Source organism: Sinohyriopsis cumingii, chromosome 1 (genome assembly GCF_028554795.1).
Source record: "Sinohyriopsis cumingii isolate HCF-2022 chromosome 1, ASM2855479v2, whole genome shotgun sequence".
In the NCBI taxonomy this organism is placed as follows: Eukaryota; Metazoa; Mollusca; class Bivalvia; order Unionida; family Unionidae; genus Sinohyriopsis; species Sinohyriopsis cumingii.
The window spans coordinates 115,135,755-115,153,245 of record NC_142961.1 but is presented as its reverse complement, the minus strand read 5'-3'; the positions used below and the strand labels follow the sequence as shown (position 1 = coordinate 115,153,245).

At 35.6% G+C, this 17,491-nt stretch overlaps 1 protein-coding gene across 1 annotated transcript in view; it reads left to right on the top strand.

Moving 5' to 3' along the window:
• Positions 1-17,491, top strand: part of LOC149807700 (E-selectin-like) — a 98,835-nt gene that overhangs the window by 10,541 nt on the left and 70,803 nt on the right. The gene's annotated exons all lie outside the window — the stretch shown is intronic.

Sequence of the window (17,491 nt, the reverse complement as noted above, 5' to 3'; positions counted from 1 at the left end):
ATTTATCTTTTTTCATAGATGAAATCTATATTTTATTGCACTTGTTTGGGGTTATGGTTCATCTATATTTTCCACATGGTCATATTTAAGAAAAAACATTTTAAACGAATCACGCTGAGCTATTTTTGAACTTCCAAGTATTAGTCGCTTTATATAATATAGCGTCCGAATTATGTACGGGGTTTCGAAACCCAACAAAGTTGCACAACTTTCCCCGTTATCGTCCCTGACGGGGTGGTCTTTCACCACTCCGCGGGATTGATTTTGGGGGAGGGAGTGCAACTTTGTAGGGCGTAGAACATAACCCCGTATCTGTCTGTGTTGTCCTTAGTTACTACTATATGTTGTACCGTTATATATGCATTTGTAAATACAATGATATAAATATGCTTGTACTGTAAATACAATGCTGTAAATATGCTTCTACTGTAAATACAATGCTGTAAATATGCTTCTACTGTAAATATTGTAAATACTATATGTTGTACCGTCCTAGGATAAGTTAGAATTAAGCTATATAGTGTAAAATACACTGTAAGCTTGCTAAAATGCGGTGGCAATTTAGGAGCTTTACAGTAAATATTATGTATAATAGTGTAAATACTACATGTTGTGTTGTCCCTATATGAACCTTGCTGGCATATCATTCAGGTAATCTAGGGGTTCACATGGGGAATGTCTCGTCGCTCGCAAACACACCCTCTGGGCTCTCTAGACTGTTATTTGACAGGTTAGGGGCTCACATGGGGGTTGTGTTTCCGCTCCTGAGTTTGGTAGGATGTCATAAGACACCCTAGAGTCTCAAGGAGATGTGATTTATATATATATATATATATATATATATATATATATATATATATATATATATATATATATATATATATATATATATATATATATGTATATGAATTACGAAATTATCAATAATGTGATTGCTGCTATTAAAAATTTAGAAGAACGCGGATTTAATATATCACTAAATTCTAAAACAATTCTATCTGATTTTGAATCATTACATGAAGCTAAATGCGCAGGGCGTTATATTCTTCCTGCTCAATATCGATTCATAAAAAAATTCAAAGTAATTTGTATAAATCGCTGGCTACAGTAGAAGAAGCACAAATAAATGAATTTGTTTCACTATCTCGTGCAATTGAAAAGATTAGGTTGGCATTGGCAGCCGAGTATGAAATGAGAAAGATAATAAATACTCGGGTTAGAAAATTAAAAAATTGTATGTCCCTTGACAAAGTCAAGGATTATGAAATCAACGACGAAATCACTGACAAAGTCACTGACGAAACCAAGGAAGTAAATACCTCACCTTGATTTTACTTGGAAGTCAAGTACTTGGAAATGAAATCGAAAGTAAAAAAAATATATCACTTTTTTTTACTTCCTTGACAGAGCCAGCGCGACAACAAAGTCCCGGGACAACAAGGTCCCCTGGACAACAAAGACACGGCGTCAGCGAGATAGTAGTTTCCTTAGTTGGTCGGGTTCAATGCAGGAGTGTGCATAATTGAGAATTTGATCTGTCACATACTATTGCGGTAATATGCTCGCGTCTGATATTATCTAACTGTTGCTGTGTTAGTAAGAAATCTTCGTCTCCGTATTCATCAATAAGCAATTTAACGTTAATTTCTTCTTGTGCAAATGCAGCCTTAACTGCTTGCTTGAGTGATTGTTTGTCATACACGAAAATATCGGTGTGGTGGTACATATTTAAGATATAAATCTATAGATTTATCAATTCAATCTACGATCTAAATACGCGTATATACTCGAGGATTTGATGTATATCACAATGCGCGATAACAACATGATCTTTTATCGATACTTGCAAGTGTACATCAGTCAGTATAAAATCGTCATGACCGTATATATCAACAATTATTTTTTCCGGGGTAACTTTTCCGGTTTTGACAGCTTTATCAAGAAGTTCCTTATCATGTATGAAACATTTCACGCGGTGATACATTATATGATACTTGCTTGATTAATTGTGGAAATCTCCTGCGATTTTTCAATATATTTTTTATATTAATTTCTGTGAATTTTACTAGTAAACACCGTTATGAAATTAGCAAATCGGACGATTTCTGTGATTTTTACTAGTAAACACGCCCATGAAATTAGCAAATTGGACGATTTCTGTGAATTTTACTAGTAAACACCCTCATGAAATTAGCAAATCGGACAATATGTACAAAATATATATAAAGTAAAATAGTTTTACTGTTGCTTGCACAAAAAATACTTGCTTGTGAATTTCAGACGATTTCTGTGAATTTTACTAGTAAACACCCTATAAATTTCAGTGAATCTGACGATTTCTGTGAATTTTACTAGTAAACGCCCCCATGAAATTAGCAAATTGGACGATTTCTGTGAATTTTACTAGTAAATACCCCATAAATTTCAGTGAATTTGTCAGTGTTGCAGAAAATATATATAAAGTAAAATATTTTTACTGCAATATCCTATTGAGACGATCTCGTGAAATACACGATTCATGTTATACTTTTTAATTGTTTAAAATAATTTATTGAAATATTTTTTATGTTGACGTTGACATTACTGCTATCATCATCGTTGTCGTCGTCAGTGACATCAGTGCTATCATCATCACTGTCGACGTCAGTGACGTCAGTGACATCACTGCTATCATCAATGAAATCATCATCACATTTTTTTCAAGGACATTATTATAATATAATATTATTAATTGAAAATCGTGGAAGTCTTCGACTTCTAGGATTGAAAGTCCTTAGGACTTGGAAATCGTTTACGATTTCACAAGGAGACTAATATGTAGTGTTTCATTTCGCAAATCAAGAGGATTCCCAGACTGGTCTGTCAGTGTGCAATTTATTCTGGTCAGCCACGGATTATGACATCGTAGATAGACCGGATTGATCGGCTCTTGCACAATCAGAAATCCAGGTGGTTCTTTCGGAGTAAATGAATAAAGAATAAATCCTTGCTGGGCTTGATTTGATAATGTCGTGTCTGTGCTGTAACTGCCATCAATGACATTACACACAAGATTGACCGCGACCATTGAAGTTATATTTACGATGCCCGGGGATACATGTCGGCCTTGCCCTTCGGTGTTATTGTTATGTCTGAGGACAGTTGGCTCCGGTAGCATTTTTCTTTGTTGTGCAAGTATGTCATCGAACGACTCACTGATGAGGTAGGTGACAGATTTTCTTAACTCGGGCACGTTGTATCCGGGAAATGTAAAATTTGGCAGCGTGGCTTCCGTCAGCGAGTGATCGATTAGAAATTGTAGTTTAGAACGACTTCTGTCATCAGTGTCATCAATTATTGTCTGAATTGCTCGCTGGTTAATATATTCCATGTCTGCGGCAAGCTGATTTAACATTTCAATCCGCGTAATAATTTCGCTGCGTGAACTTGTTATATAAAAAAGATGTTCTTGGAAGAACCATCGCAGCTGCTTTAGTTGTGTTTTATTTAATTGATTAATTTCTCCAAAATATTTAATAATATCGCTTAGGTCAAGAGTAAAAGCACTAGTTCCTCCTTGGATAAAAGCCCAACTGTCCGTGTCGGGGAAGCCAAACCTAGTACCCGTTGCACTTTTTATATTATCCAGATGTTGTTTGTATGTCGGGATAATTTCATGATATGACTTTTTGTCAGTGACATAATCAGACTTTCTAGGTGTTGGCAGCATTGGTGACGCCTCGGGTGGTGCGACTTCAGGCCATCCTAACACTGTTCTGATTGAACTATTATAGATATCCACGGCGTCGTCTGGGGTGTTTATTTCGATGGCCGACGACAGCGTTGGCTCATGAACAGTTATTGCCATTTTGGATTCCTTCCCGGTGATATTTTTTATTCGACGTTGCAAGTCCTCATTGATTTCTTCGACTTGATAAGACCCGGTTGGTAACACAATGACATTCTAGTCTGGCGTGCCATCGGGTTTAGTTTTATATGCAAACACAAACGTATTTGCTGGTAATCCACCAAACGATTTTGATCTGATATTGGGCCAGCTGTGATATACTCGTAATTGTGCTAACGCGATCTCGCTTACTGGAATCGCAGTTGGAAAATTAATACTGAATTCTGGCTTAGTTGAGGTTACTGTTGACAAAGATGTTCGCGCCGGGCTTGTATTTGCGATAATCTGCTGAAGTAATTCCGTCATTATTTATCTGCCGTCGTTTCAAATCGAAGTTCTTTGTGTAATCGTTGTACACCCCTGCCATTTGCACGAATTCGAAATCTGATATTGTTGTATCGTCAAGGCTGGATGATATCAACTACGACAATTTCGAGTAGGTGCTTGTGTCCGCGCTGTTTAACTTTTCATATTCGTGCAATTTTGTTAACTCACACGAGGATATTTTTTTCGCAATTATATTAGCAACTCCTGCAATTGTCGTTGATGTTGAAATTGTGATTGTAATCGCGATTGCAGTTGTCACTGGTGTCAGCGCTGATAATAATACCCCAGTAGATGCAACTACCGCGCATACCGAATACACTATTGTGTCTAACATGGTTACACACCGTTTGTATTTTTTTATCTTTGTTGTGCACTTGTCAATAGTATCTCTTCACTCTGAATGCCATTTGCGTACTTGATCATATCTGTATTGTTGCGCCATTGACTTCGTCAATGAGGCCATTTTATTATTTTACGTAGTAACCAATTGAGGCGTTTCAGCTACAAATTCCAAACACCACCAGTAAGATGTTGCGGTTAATTTCTTGTCGGCGGCTTCCAGTATAAATGTTTCTTCGGTTTCCTTGTTTAATATGATAGTCACAACCCCGGAATACTTATCAGTGGAATGTCTCCAGGGATATGTTGTGAAGATTTCAAATTTAGTGGCACTGAACACAGACAGTCTATACACTCCAATGGCTGTTGCTGTATATTTGATAGTATTATTTTGATTGGACCATGTTGCGAATCCCGATGATACCGTGTATACTATGTTGGTGATATGCCCAGAAGTAACTCCAGTGGGGACTTTAATCAAACTGGTTTTGCTAACGAACTCAGGAATCCCCGCTACGATGTTTTGCTGTGTTTGTTTGATCGTGTCAATATTGGTCTTGATATCAGAAAGTTTTATGTCAACGATGAGAGGAGTGCCGAAGAATTTATATATGACCTCATCAGTTTTTTGATAATTTCTGCGAAATCTTGTAAACGCACCCACGTGAACATCATACTCAGCCCGCAACGTGGTTAGTTTACCGTCAATGGTGTCAACATATTGCTTGTTAGTGGCGTCGGTTGGCGAGGTCGGATCTGCCAGCGTTGTTATTTTGAACCCACCGAGATTGAGTTCACCTGTCATTGTATCACCGGTCTTCGCTACACGTTCCCCTGCAGCTTTCTGCGTATCATCTCGAAGCGCCGCGATTGATATCACCGAATCTCTGATTTTTCCGCTGTCAGTGAACACAGGGATGTTACCCGGGACAGCTCCAAGAACCCTACGAATTATTTCATGCCATTTGATATCGCTGGTTTTTAGTTTTCCGTGCCGGTCCTGAAAAATAACAACCTCATCTGGGTCTATCCCGGTCAGACTTAAAAGATTATCGATTTCATCTTTGGTCGCATATTTTGATAAATCCACATCGGCGCATTTTTTTGTCTTTGTTTCATGAGAGATCTTCAGTAAATATCAACCATTATTTGATAGGAAACTGTTTAAATCGACCCATGGTATACTCGTGCACGATTTTGTGAGGTGAAATCATTGATTTTGAGATCGCATCAAGAACATTTGTTACCTAACGGCCACATATCTGAGGATCGGTCAGTGTTTGTGTTGGTAGCGTTGAGTACCAAACTTTCGTCGTTGACCCTGACTTTGTCCCTGTCTTTGTCCCTGACTTTGTCCCTGACTTTGTCAGGGGGATGTTTTTTGTATATCGGAGAAATTCAACTGGCGGTGCTAACCCATACGAATCAAAATAGATAATTCCACGCGATAGTTTTGTTATGTTTACCTTACCAGCGTCACCTAGGGTTCGCCATATAGCATCATTGTCGTTGGCTTTTCTAACAAGCACGACTGTATGTTTTGCTCCAAAAATACCTTTCTGACATCTCTGCAAAATCCAAAGATGTGCGATAGCGGAATGGCACGTGAAAAATTTCTACGATTACCTTTCAACATTTGTCTGCGGGCAGCGAAACCTAAATTAAATTCTTCATTAGCACCATGAACCACCGGCCACACAGCAGCGTCAGCGGTATTGGTATCGTTTCTTGGTCGTCTAATATTGTACTGATCACTGTTAGGAAAATTAGAAGTGTCCTTGGCAAACATCATTGATGGACCAGATGATCTTGTATAATCATCAGCATATCTTGCTAGACCAATTATTGTTGTAGCAACATCGACATCCTTCTGAATCGATTCGATATTTTTTCCATCAATCATGTAGATAGCACTATCAAACAAGGCCATAATTCCGTTATTGACAAAACCGATTTTAACCCCCGCGTCGTATTCTGTGTCATCGGTTTTTATAATTTCACCTTCTACTTCAATAAATGCTTCAGCGGGCAGGAAATATCTACTTGTATCTTGAACCTGAAGTTCAGTTCGTCCTCGTTTATTTGGTTCTCGTGCGTCATAAGAATAATACTGATAATCACGCACTGATTCTTTTTTAAGGACCGGTTCGTCTATGTCGAATGCTGGGTCGGATTGCCGTTTAAACATTTTATTATAAAAGTTATCGTCTAAAACGAAGACCACTTCCCGCCATCAAACTTGTGTTTATTTGTTCAGGATTTATCCCTTGATTTATCAAGGCTGTTAGTTTTTGATTTGCGGCTTCATTTATTACTTTACTAACATTTGCGGGCATGCCTGCGGTGGCTGGTAATTTTACCGGCGAACCTCTTTGAGGTTTGCGTATTAATCGTGTTAGTCTGTCCTTGATTGCCAAGAATGCTTTACTGGCAGCGCTACGAACAGCGCCAGTAGCTTTATCTTTGATAACATCAATAGCTTTCATTGATAAGTGTTTTGCGATCGGTATTGCTTTAGGTGCCATCCTCGCGAATAAACCCCGAACAACATCACCAATTCCGTTTCCATAAGTCATCCTGTATACGGGTACTCGTGAATTTACCACCCTGACCATGACTGGTCTACGATGAGAATTGTGTACGATCATTTTTATTTAATCAGTTATTTCTCTAATCGCGGCGACTTTCAGTCGCTGTCCGTGAGTTCATCAATAAGTTCTCGATAAATGTAAGCATCCATGATGCCGCCGCGAAATAATCGCTGACAGATATCAGCCGCTTCATTAATTATTTCTGGTGAGTTATTTCCAGCCCGCGCTCCTCCTAAGAGAACCTCTAACCGCAATACGTCATTGATAATATTGTTAGGGCAGGGAATAAAATCACCCCCCAAACCACTTCCAGTTGCGCCGGTATCAAGTATATCGTAAAACTCTTCTTCTTCATCTGGATGTTCCAATGGCGGTGAAGGTTCCTGCGTCTTTTGTTTCAATTTTCGCTTTTGTTCTTTTTCTTTTCGCTTTTGTTCTTTTTCTTCTTGTTTTTTTTTTTGTTTTCGCTTTTGTTCTTTTTCTTGCTCTCTTTGTTCTTTTTGTTTTTGTTTTTGTTTTTGTTCTTGTTCTTTCTGTCTTTTTTCTTGCTTTTTTTCTTTTAATGTTTTATCATAACTTTCTGCCCCTTCTAAATAAATCTTATAACCAACATCTTCCTTGTCTATATGATCAACATTTTGATTTATTTTAAACAACCAATCTCTCCATGTATCACTAACTTTAACGTATCCGGGTTTCAAAAATTGATTTCTGAAAGAAAAACGTTCGACAGCAAACTCACCAAACTTGGCTTTGTCCTGTCTAGTTTTATTTTATATTTTTTAATTTCTTGTTTACCCTCTTCAGTAAATTTCTCCTAAAATCGATTACTTTCTTTTCATTTTTGGGGGTTTCACCAACAGTACCTTCAAGTATTTCTTCTCCTTCATCTTCAAGTTGTGGTTGAGCTGCAACTATATCAGTTGGAAGATCTCGTAAAATCTTTTTTGTTTGTTTGGTTCTTCTAGCAATTTTTTCAGTCTGCTCAGCGGTTTGTTTTAGCACTGGAAGAATACCTTTTTCATCTCCCAATAAAGCTCTTTCTGTGATCTCTGCAGCTTTTTAGTAGCTGTTGTAACGGGTTTAAATAATTCTTCTGCACCTGTTGCAAATTCAACTTGTGCTTGCTGCCGCGCTTGTAATTTTTGTCTTACAGAATCTCTCACAGGAAGAAATTTTTGTATTGCTTCTAGTCGCTCTCGAGGTAGTCTAGCGGAATGTGCTTCTCCAATGTTGGCCATTATTGTTAACTTAAATTTTTAATTTGTAGCAGCAGAAACGGCGACGACAAGCAAACTCTGCCAGGATATTTTCCAGAGCAGCAGAGAGGGCGCCACCGAGTGTTTTCGCAAGATAGACCCTTGTATCAAGAAATAGTTGTATAGGTAGATATTTTCATGAGATAACACTTCAAGTCAGCAGAGAAAGCCCATTTTGTCATGTTTTCTGACTTGAAGTGTTTATTTTGTGAAAAATAATATCTCTATCTAAAATGTGCTCGATAGAAGGCTCTGTTAAGCAAAATACTTTGTGGGATTCGCCCTCTCTGCTGCTATTAGTTAAATATAGAAGAGAGACTGACACTGTTTAGTGTAATCACACTGATTTGTGTAAATCATGAGATCTGACTTGATATGACAAGATTGAGTTCGATTTATGTATTCCATGAGCAGGACACTGAAAATTACTGTCCAGAAATATGGACACGGTTCTTGAAATGCATCAGACGGTGTTAATGTAATAGTCTTTCCCACATATGAACCGTTCACTAGTTTAAGACTTCTTTCTAAAAATAGAATCCTGTAGTCAATCAATTCATCATTTTCCACTAAGGATACATCCTTATGTTAACTGTTGTGTGAACGATTACATATGCTTTTTCGAGTTTGCTATCCCATAAGGTCGTGTTTCCTATTCTAATGCAATCATTGTCGCTGACTGTACTATATACTCCCCTAAGTTGACATGTATATTTTGACGCGATGATAAGAAAGATATGCAAGCTAATTTGAAAGTATGGATGAATTAATATATATATATATATATATATATATATATATATATATATATATATATATATGCACTTTGGAGGATTTATATTAGAGCTTTCATTACTGCTTAAGGTCACTAAGTTCCTTGCTTAATAGAGTATATAACGGGATCATACCTCACCTGAAGCGATCAGCATGTATCCAACAAGATTCATTAACATATATCGGGCCTCAACGAATTATCTCCCTAATATGAATCCACGCTAATTGGTATGCTTAAGTTTTTTGGTTTCCGATCATGTATGATAGTAATGTAAATTTTTGATTGACATTTTCGATTTACAGAGTAGTTGCAAACAGCCAATTTCATTACACAAAGCAAATTTTATCTCATTATATATTGAAATTTTCGACAGTTTTAATTCCGCTGCTGGATAATCAAGTTGCGTTGATATTTAGTTTAGAAGTAAGAGAGTTTCCGTTGTTGCTGTTCTTGATGTAGTTTACTGTGAGTTTAATTTCCTTTTGCAATACATGATGGGCAATACATGACGCCTAGTACTTTGGTGAAAGAAGAACATGGGAACAATCATAAGAAAAGACATCTAATGACGTGATGACTGCAATACTTACTTTTGTGTATTGCTATCTTGCATCTCTTCCATGATGCATTTGTTATAGCATATGTCCTTATGACAGAATGATGATGCTCATCAAGAAACCACCTCAAAATAAAGAAAATAACAACAAATAGGAGCAGAAACTAAGACACGGAACACCCTGTATATCAAAACCCTACGATAAATGATATATCCTAGAATGCAGAAATATTGTATACTTTAGTATATGTCTCTAAATTAAACGGTCAATATAAATGACCAACAAAGCAAATAATCTACATTGAAGTAGCTATAAACCTAAATGGAGAAATTCTGCTACTGTTTTATGTCTACGATATTGTTCAAAATAAGCATGACCAACGACCTAAATACTCTCATCTGTATAATTACCATATTTAATAGAAACGGTTTAATACATACAGGTTCAGTTTTACATAATAAACTTTAGTGATTTTAGCAGCAACAGTAGCAATATTGTATAGCGGTACATCAGCACAACCCTGACGATATAGAGCCAATTAAAAGCTAAGTTCTCCGAATTTTGATATAGTAGTTGCTCATGCATAAAAGAAAACCCTTCAAAATATACATATATATTAGTTGCCCAGCAAGTAAAGGCATTAATACAATTTTTACGATTAAGAAAGGGTATATAAAATAAAACAAACAAATACGGTAAGTCATGTAATACCCTTCTAACGTATGGTCAAGTTTGTTATATAATGATAATTCCTTCAAAATGTAGACTGCGTGACAGCTTTACCAACTGAACCTGACATTTCATTCCAATAATACCAACCTGACAATTTTATGAGCAGTTCGTGCTCCCGTAAAATTGGAATATGATCGGTTTCTCAAATCATGGTTTAAAAAAAAACAGATCATAGAAGGCCATACGTTAATGCATGCAGGCAAACATTCAAAACATTTCAGCTCATTGGGACACATGAAAATAACGATACGATCTGCCTACTAAGATACGTCTAACATTTAAAATTTGTTAAAAATATGCAATTGATAATATGTATTTTGATAATTGGAAGACAATTGCATTGTTTGGTGTTTGTTCTTTTGCACAGAAAGTTCAAAATAGGGCACAGGTATCAGTATATACATAAATGTTATTTCTCAGATTACGTAACTAAAAAGTGAAGATCTTTTGTGCCGATATTCAATGGTTGATCTCAATGGAATGTTCAACTTTGGAAAATTAATTACAAAAAAAAATCAAAATGAAAGGATCCAGTACTAACGGTACAATTGTTGGGATGTACAGTTTGTTGACTGGATAGGAAAGGAAAGATCATTTCGCAAATCTAGCAGGTGTGTTACGACCCTGTATGACATATATTGCGTCATTGTCGCTGTTGCAAATGCAGAAAAATATTTTTCAGGTCTTGAGTAGTAGGAACATATATAATCTGTATGACAGTGCAAGCATGTTTCAAGTCTCATTATAATTATTGAAACTGAGAGGTGGCACACCCCAGCAAACAATTTTGAAAAAATAGAAGAAATATGGTGACCGTCTTCGGGAATAAAAAAAACTTAATGATCTTTAGGAAATGCGTGAAACACTGTATATTTATCCTGTCTGAGGATGCAAACTAGAATTTTATAGGTGAATTTATTATGCGTTATTTTGGTAGTAAATGTAGAATATAATATTCTATCTGTTAATTATTTTCAAGAGATTCAGTAGATTTGCAAGATAAAATTACATTATATATACAAGAAAAGCAATTAAAAACAGAACTGATAGAGGAATGCCTAGCTGAGAATAAATTCAAAATGAAACCGCCTTTATTGAGAATTGTTGTGCCACTATCGTCGTTATATGTTATGTATATATATATATATATATATATATATATATATATATATATATATATATATATATATATATATATATATATATATTCTGATGAATACTTACTGATTACTGGCACTGGATGGAGGAATAATATGAAAGTGGTAAATGCACTACTACTGTATGCGTCATTTTGTGAATTTAAGATTATATTTGGACCACTATGATGATTGAGGGAATTGTAACGTGTTTAGGGTCTCAAAAACTGTAACAAAAGAAACGAGAAGACAACGAACACTATGTGTAGAGTTTAACACATAATCTTTTTCTCTAGAAATACAAGGTAAAAATAAAAAAGAACTTACGGTTTTAAAAACGAGCCCAGACCCAATCCAAGAAAAATCCAAGAATTAAAAAGTAGAAGTCCCAGTAATAAAATGTTCTAATAAATCTAAGTTCTAATTCCGACGAAAATCTAAAATGGAAGGCGATGGCGTATACTTTAATCAGTATAGTACTAAAGTGTAAGCAGTTCTTTGCTGAAATACAGAAAATAATATTCCGGTCTTTGAAATCTTTAATATCCTTGTCCAAGAATTAACTCCGAGCACAAGTCTTTCCAGGAAAAAATCTCTTGGAATCCAAATAATTTGTAGAAAATAAAAATTTAACTCCAACTACTCACAATAGAAAAAATGCCTTGACATCTAAATGCTTAAAAACGCAACTGAAACTATCTCCCAAACCATCACTATCAAATCTGGCTACTGCGAATTTCTGGTAAACCAGAATTTCGAAATAACAACGTAGAAGTTATTTACAAGTCTAACATCACGTACTCCCAGTACAGCCTCAATTTCACTGTATAAAATCCACACTAAGAAAGAATAAAAGACTAGCAAAAAAGTTCTTTACTTCCAATCATGAAATAAGGTTAGGAACTAGGTCAGTTTTTAGATACAAAATTCTGATATTAGGTTTTCTTAAAGCTGAGCTGAATTTCTGGAAAATATCGAATCAAGCAAAGAAAATTCCATTAATATATCATGTAATAATTTTTTTTTAAACTAACAAAGAAACAATTAAATCAAAGCTAATATAAATTAAATCAAATATACATAACATAATTTAATATTTCTTTAGGGAACTGTGGCTCTCTACCAGAATTCAAGCCTGCCATAATAATTAAAAAATGGTGGTCACTATGGCGTACGTTAAACTATAGCGTGATGGGTCATATAGTCCTTTGTTTAAACTCTCGCATAACATAATAGTATTGTCCTCTGGGAAATTTAACATTGTGATACGGCATTAATTTATGTAGGAATACAACATCATGGCACAGTATGGGCTCTAATTGGAATTTTTCCGGGATAGAGATGGACTCCCAAATATACATCTAAAAACATAAACTGACTCATTCTTAGTAACAAATTATCGACTTTAGAATAATAACGCTACAGCTTCTCACAAACAAGGAATGAGAATTTACGGACAAACACAAATGCGTTTGCTCTAATACCCTACATATACACACTAGCATATCTTGTGAGAACAAAAAGCACACTTACGTTAAGTATTCTTAATTCCCGATATTTTAATTATATTTTGTATCACTGCATAAGTACGCTGTTGGGGCGGAAAGATGAGAGATTCTGCGAGTTCAGACTATATACATTTTTAAATCGCAATTTACCTTATAATACATTGTTAGATGAATGACATTCTTTCCGCAAAATCTGTTTGAAGATGATTGCTAAATATTCACTTACGTAATTAAATCGGTATCTACCACATGAGATATATCTTGGATAGATATATAAATGAACGGATGTACAAAAAGCCAACATAATAACACGATGTACGACCGTGTGCATTTGATATAGAGCGAAAGTCAGAATACGCAAATAGATGGACCCCCACAACAACAAAAAATACCAACTGTGAAGCCACAGTACGATTAAAGGACTCGCGAGTGCATGGTGAACCAACAAAAAAACACTAACGCTAAAGAGATGGTTCATTTTAATGAAGTATTAAGAAAGGGATTTTAACATTAACAAGATCAGCATCAGGGCTCGCCGATATTGCCTAAACCAGTGGAATATTTCCATTATTCGCTGCATTACCAACATTAATAGATATTGCAGTACCAGCTGCTGCATAGTCCCTACGTTCGGTGACGTTGGAACCATAGACGGAATTACCACGATACAAAATACGGCCAAAATATACAACATATGCGGAGACAACGGTGTATACAATAACAAGTTGCCAGTCGAACTAAAACTTGACCTGGAAATGCGAGTAACGAAAATAAAATAACACTCTCGAATTTTGAGTTGCAGGATTTGGCTCGGCGATGACTAATCACATATTTTATGAATTACCAGGGTCGCTTCATACACGTAAAATAGAAACAATCAGTGTAAGTCCCAGTGAACGTCCTGGTACTCATTGAGTCGCATACTCAATCAGACGTTTCATTTTGATTCATATTGGTTCACAGGGCCACCTGAATTTATCATATATGTCGGCAAGGCTCAAGCGCCTCAACACAAACCGAAGTGGATAGCAACGCTACCAACATAAACAGCGATGAGGAATACATCTGTCAATTTAATCCAGTTATAAATACGACGGAGAAATCTATAAACGATCAAGACGCCAACACGGACAGGGTATTATTGCCGGCATGGAATTTGCAAAATCTTCCACGAGGGACGATACAGTCAAATGAATGGACCTCACCGATGTTTATCGAAATAAACGTATCTTGTTACAAAATCAGTGAATGTGACTAATGCGGCCTCTAAGTTGTTGACCTGGGGGGGGGGGGGGAGGCAGCTTGCCGTCTGGCGCTGGTCAGATTAAAGATTCAAAAACATCAAGAATTGTATGATAAATTAACAAAGCGATTTAACCGGTTAAGTACAAACTCCATTGATACTCTGAATCCAACTCTTTTGGATAACCCAAGAAAATCAAATTAAATCTTGCCTATATTACCATGAAATTCACCACGCTGGAAACATCGAACAATAACATTAAATGGTGACAATCTGAAATAAATCTCGAATATTTGCGTAGTATCATGATTTTATACAGATTTTGCCGTTGTTCATATTAACTCAGTCAGTGATCACCTTGTTGATACTGCCAAAGAACCTTGCTGCTTTGGAAACACATATTGGGAGAGGGATGATAAATTTCAAACTTTATGATCTGAATTAGTTCAAGACATCATCGATATAGAAACATCTAAACGGATATTGGCGGTCATACTGGCAGTTACCAATCCTCCGCCTCCGAGTTTCGAAAGCAAAATAGCTGCATATCAAACTCAAACGTATGAACGTCTTTATCGCAGTATTGATTACTATATGTAGCATAATTCCAGGAATACACACAAGCGTTCAAATATTGCTGCTATTATTACTACTACAACTAATAAGACACATAAGGAGTTGCGAAACGTTTACTTCGCTATGATTTAGAAAAGATTGCGTTGGAATGTTAAACGTTTTGCTAATATGGATCTTGTACTTATCCACTTACTGTATGAAATAAGAAGTTTAACCAACGTTAAAAAATGTTATATATCCTGCATGTCAGGAAATTTATTCTATTTTTGCATAGGTATCCTAACTTCCAACTGATTTCCAGTTTACTCCTGTGGTCAATTTCTGAACAATTTCTTCCCGAGCAAAATGTAAAGAAGTCCTTAGAGATGGTACTGACTGAATTTAACCAGAGGTGGACCGATATGGAACGCACCGGTAGAATTTGTTGAGTAAAGTTTGTACATGACATTGATTAGTAGCTACGCATGGTTTTAGTCTTCTGTCTCCATCCTTGAAACAAATCACAATATGTTGTCAGTTGCTTAATTTCCAATGTCGGGGCCAAAGATGAAATCTGAAATGTTCCACGTTAGATCAGTACTTAAAACGAAATTTTGGAATTTGGCTCTCTTCTTCACTTTCTTCCATCCCCCACCCTGTACTGTATGGGAGAGTGGGAGGAGGGCTGTATCTTTTCTTTGCATGCGATCAACACAATAAGCTCTTCGTTTGATTGCTTCGATATATTTATGTTGAGTTTCTGAAAGCGCAGACATGTAGTTTGCCAGTTGTAAGACCATTTTGCAATGTTTGCAACTTTTGTTCTTCGTTTTCAATGCTTTATCTTTCTTTCACTTAGTATATTGTGTTTGTAGATTCACGCTGTTATTGAAAGAAACACGAATCTGTACCTTTTCTTGGATTTCTACTTAGTAATTGCTTTCTGGCTGTAGGTTGCTTCTTCCCTTGACGAAAACCTTTCTAAGCTCAAAACGTTTTGTATTTGCGTCATCAATCTTTGTGACAATCTCTCCTTATCTTGCTGCAAGTTTGCATTCCATTGTACTTGTACAAAAAGACTTGTCGAATCTTGCGACATTCTACGATTTGTTTGTTGGTTGTATTCATATATTCGTCTATGTTTCATCTCGTGTGTGAAAAATGCGTGTATTTGCACCCGCTCTGTCAACTAGAAACGTTATACCGTGGTTACAAGCAAATATCATCTCTTTATATTATTTAAATCATTTTTAAATGATATTATTACGACATAATCATAAACAGAATCATGACAAGTGCTACAGGATAGCTCTAAGAATAAGACAAATTCAACAGGAATATAACCCAGATATGGCAAAGACGATATTTGCTGTCACATATTAAATATTCATACTTTCGTACATACATGAAATACAATCAGTCACGTATATATATATATATATATATATATATATATATATATATATATATATATATATATATATATATATATATATATATATATATATGTGTGTGTGTGTGTGTGTGTGTGTGTATGTATGTACGTGTGTGTGTGTATGCATGAGTGTATTACATTTACACTCGCAAAATATAGATGGATGGAATAAATCACCCTTTAAATATATGTCTTACATGTTTTTGTCAGTAATAATGACCATTGCATTATGTAATTGTAGATGAGTCGGTATATATGTACATTAGATCTTTATGTTAATAATACTTTTGCATTTACATTTTTAATTTAGATGTATGGCACTCTAAAATTAAAAATTCGTATATTGTGTTATAGTATATGCATGAATTGAACAAAGAATAAAGGTACATAATAATTGTTTAATAATTTAGGATTGCTCAAATACAATACTAACTGTTAGGCACCAATAAATCAAGTTCATAGAATGACAAGATTCAATTGTTACATACTGTTTAAAGTTGAACATCACATTGACATTTAAATCACCAATTTTGTCTACTACAACTGTAATTGATACTCACGCTTGAAAGCATATACTAATATTTCTATGTTCTGATTTTTTAAAATCATATACTAATGCGATTTTCTACTAATTATTCTTTCGATATTTGATTGAAACACAAATTTAGCTTCGTCATGCGTTTTCATGTGCGAGATCTGTTAAGGACAAATATGTACCTGGCGGATTCAAATCGTGTTCAAATGAAAGCGGTTATGAAAATAATACAATATAAAATCTGACCATGTTTTGAACTTGTGGTAGATAGTAAGCGAAACGGTGATATAGTCCAGACATTTTAGAGTTAAGATGTCCACCCCGAGCAGTTTGTTTTCTTTTAGCATGGGCTATGATATTACGAGTGGATTGAGATCGTTGTAACGTTATACCTATTGTAACGTCCAGGTTGTGCTGACTAAATAATGGTATCCATGTTTTGTTATAATTCACAAATAGTTTGCATTGTAACACTTAGTGGCCAGACATATCTCTATCATCATTTTGTAATCTCATAGGATACATTATATGAAGTGCAATAGTTTAGCTTATTATGCCAGCCTTTTTATATGTTCTTTATTATGCAGCTAATATTACATATATCGAGCAGACA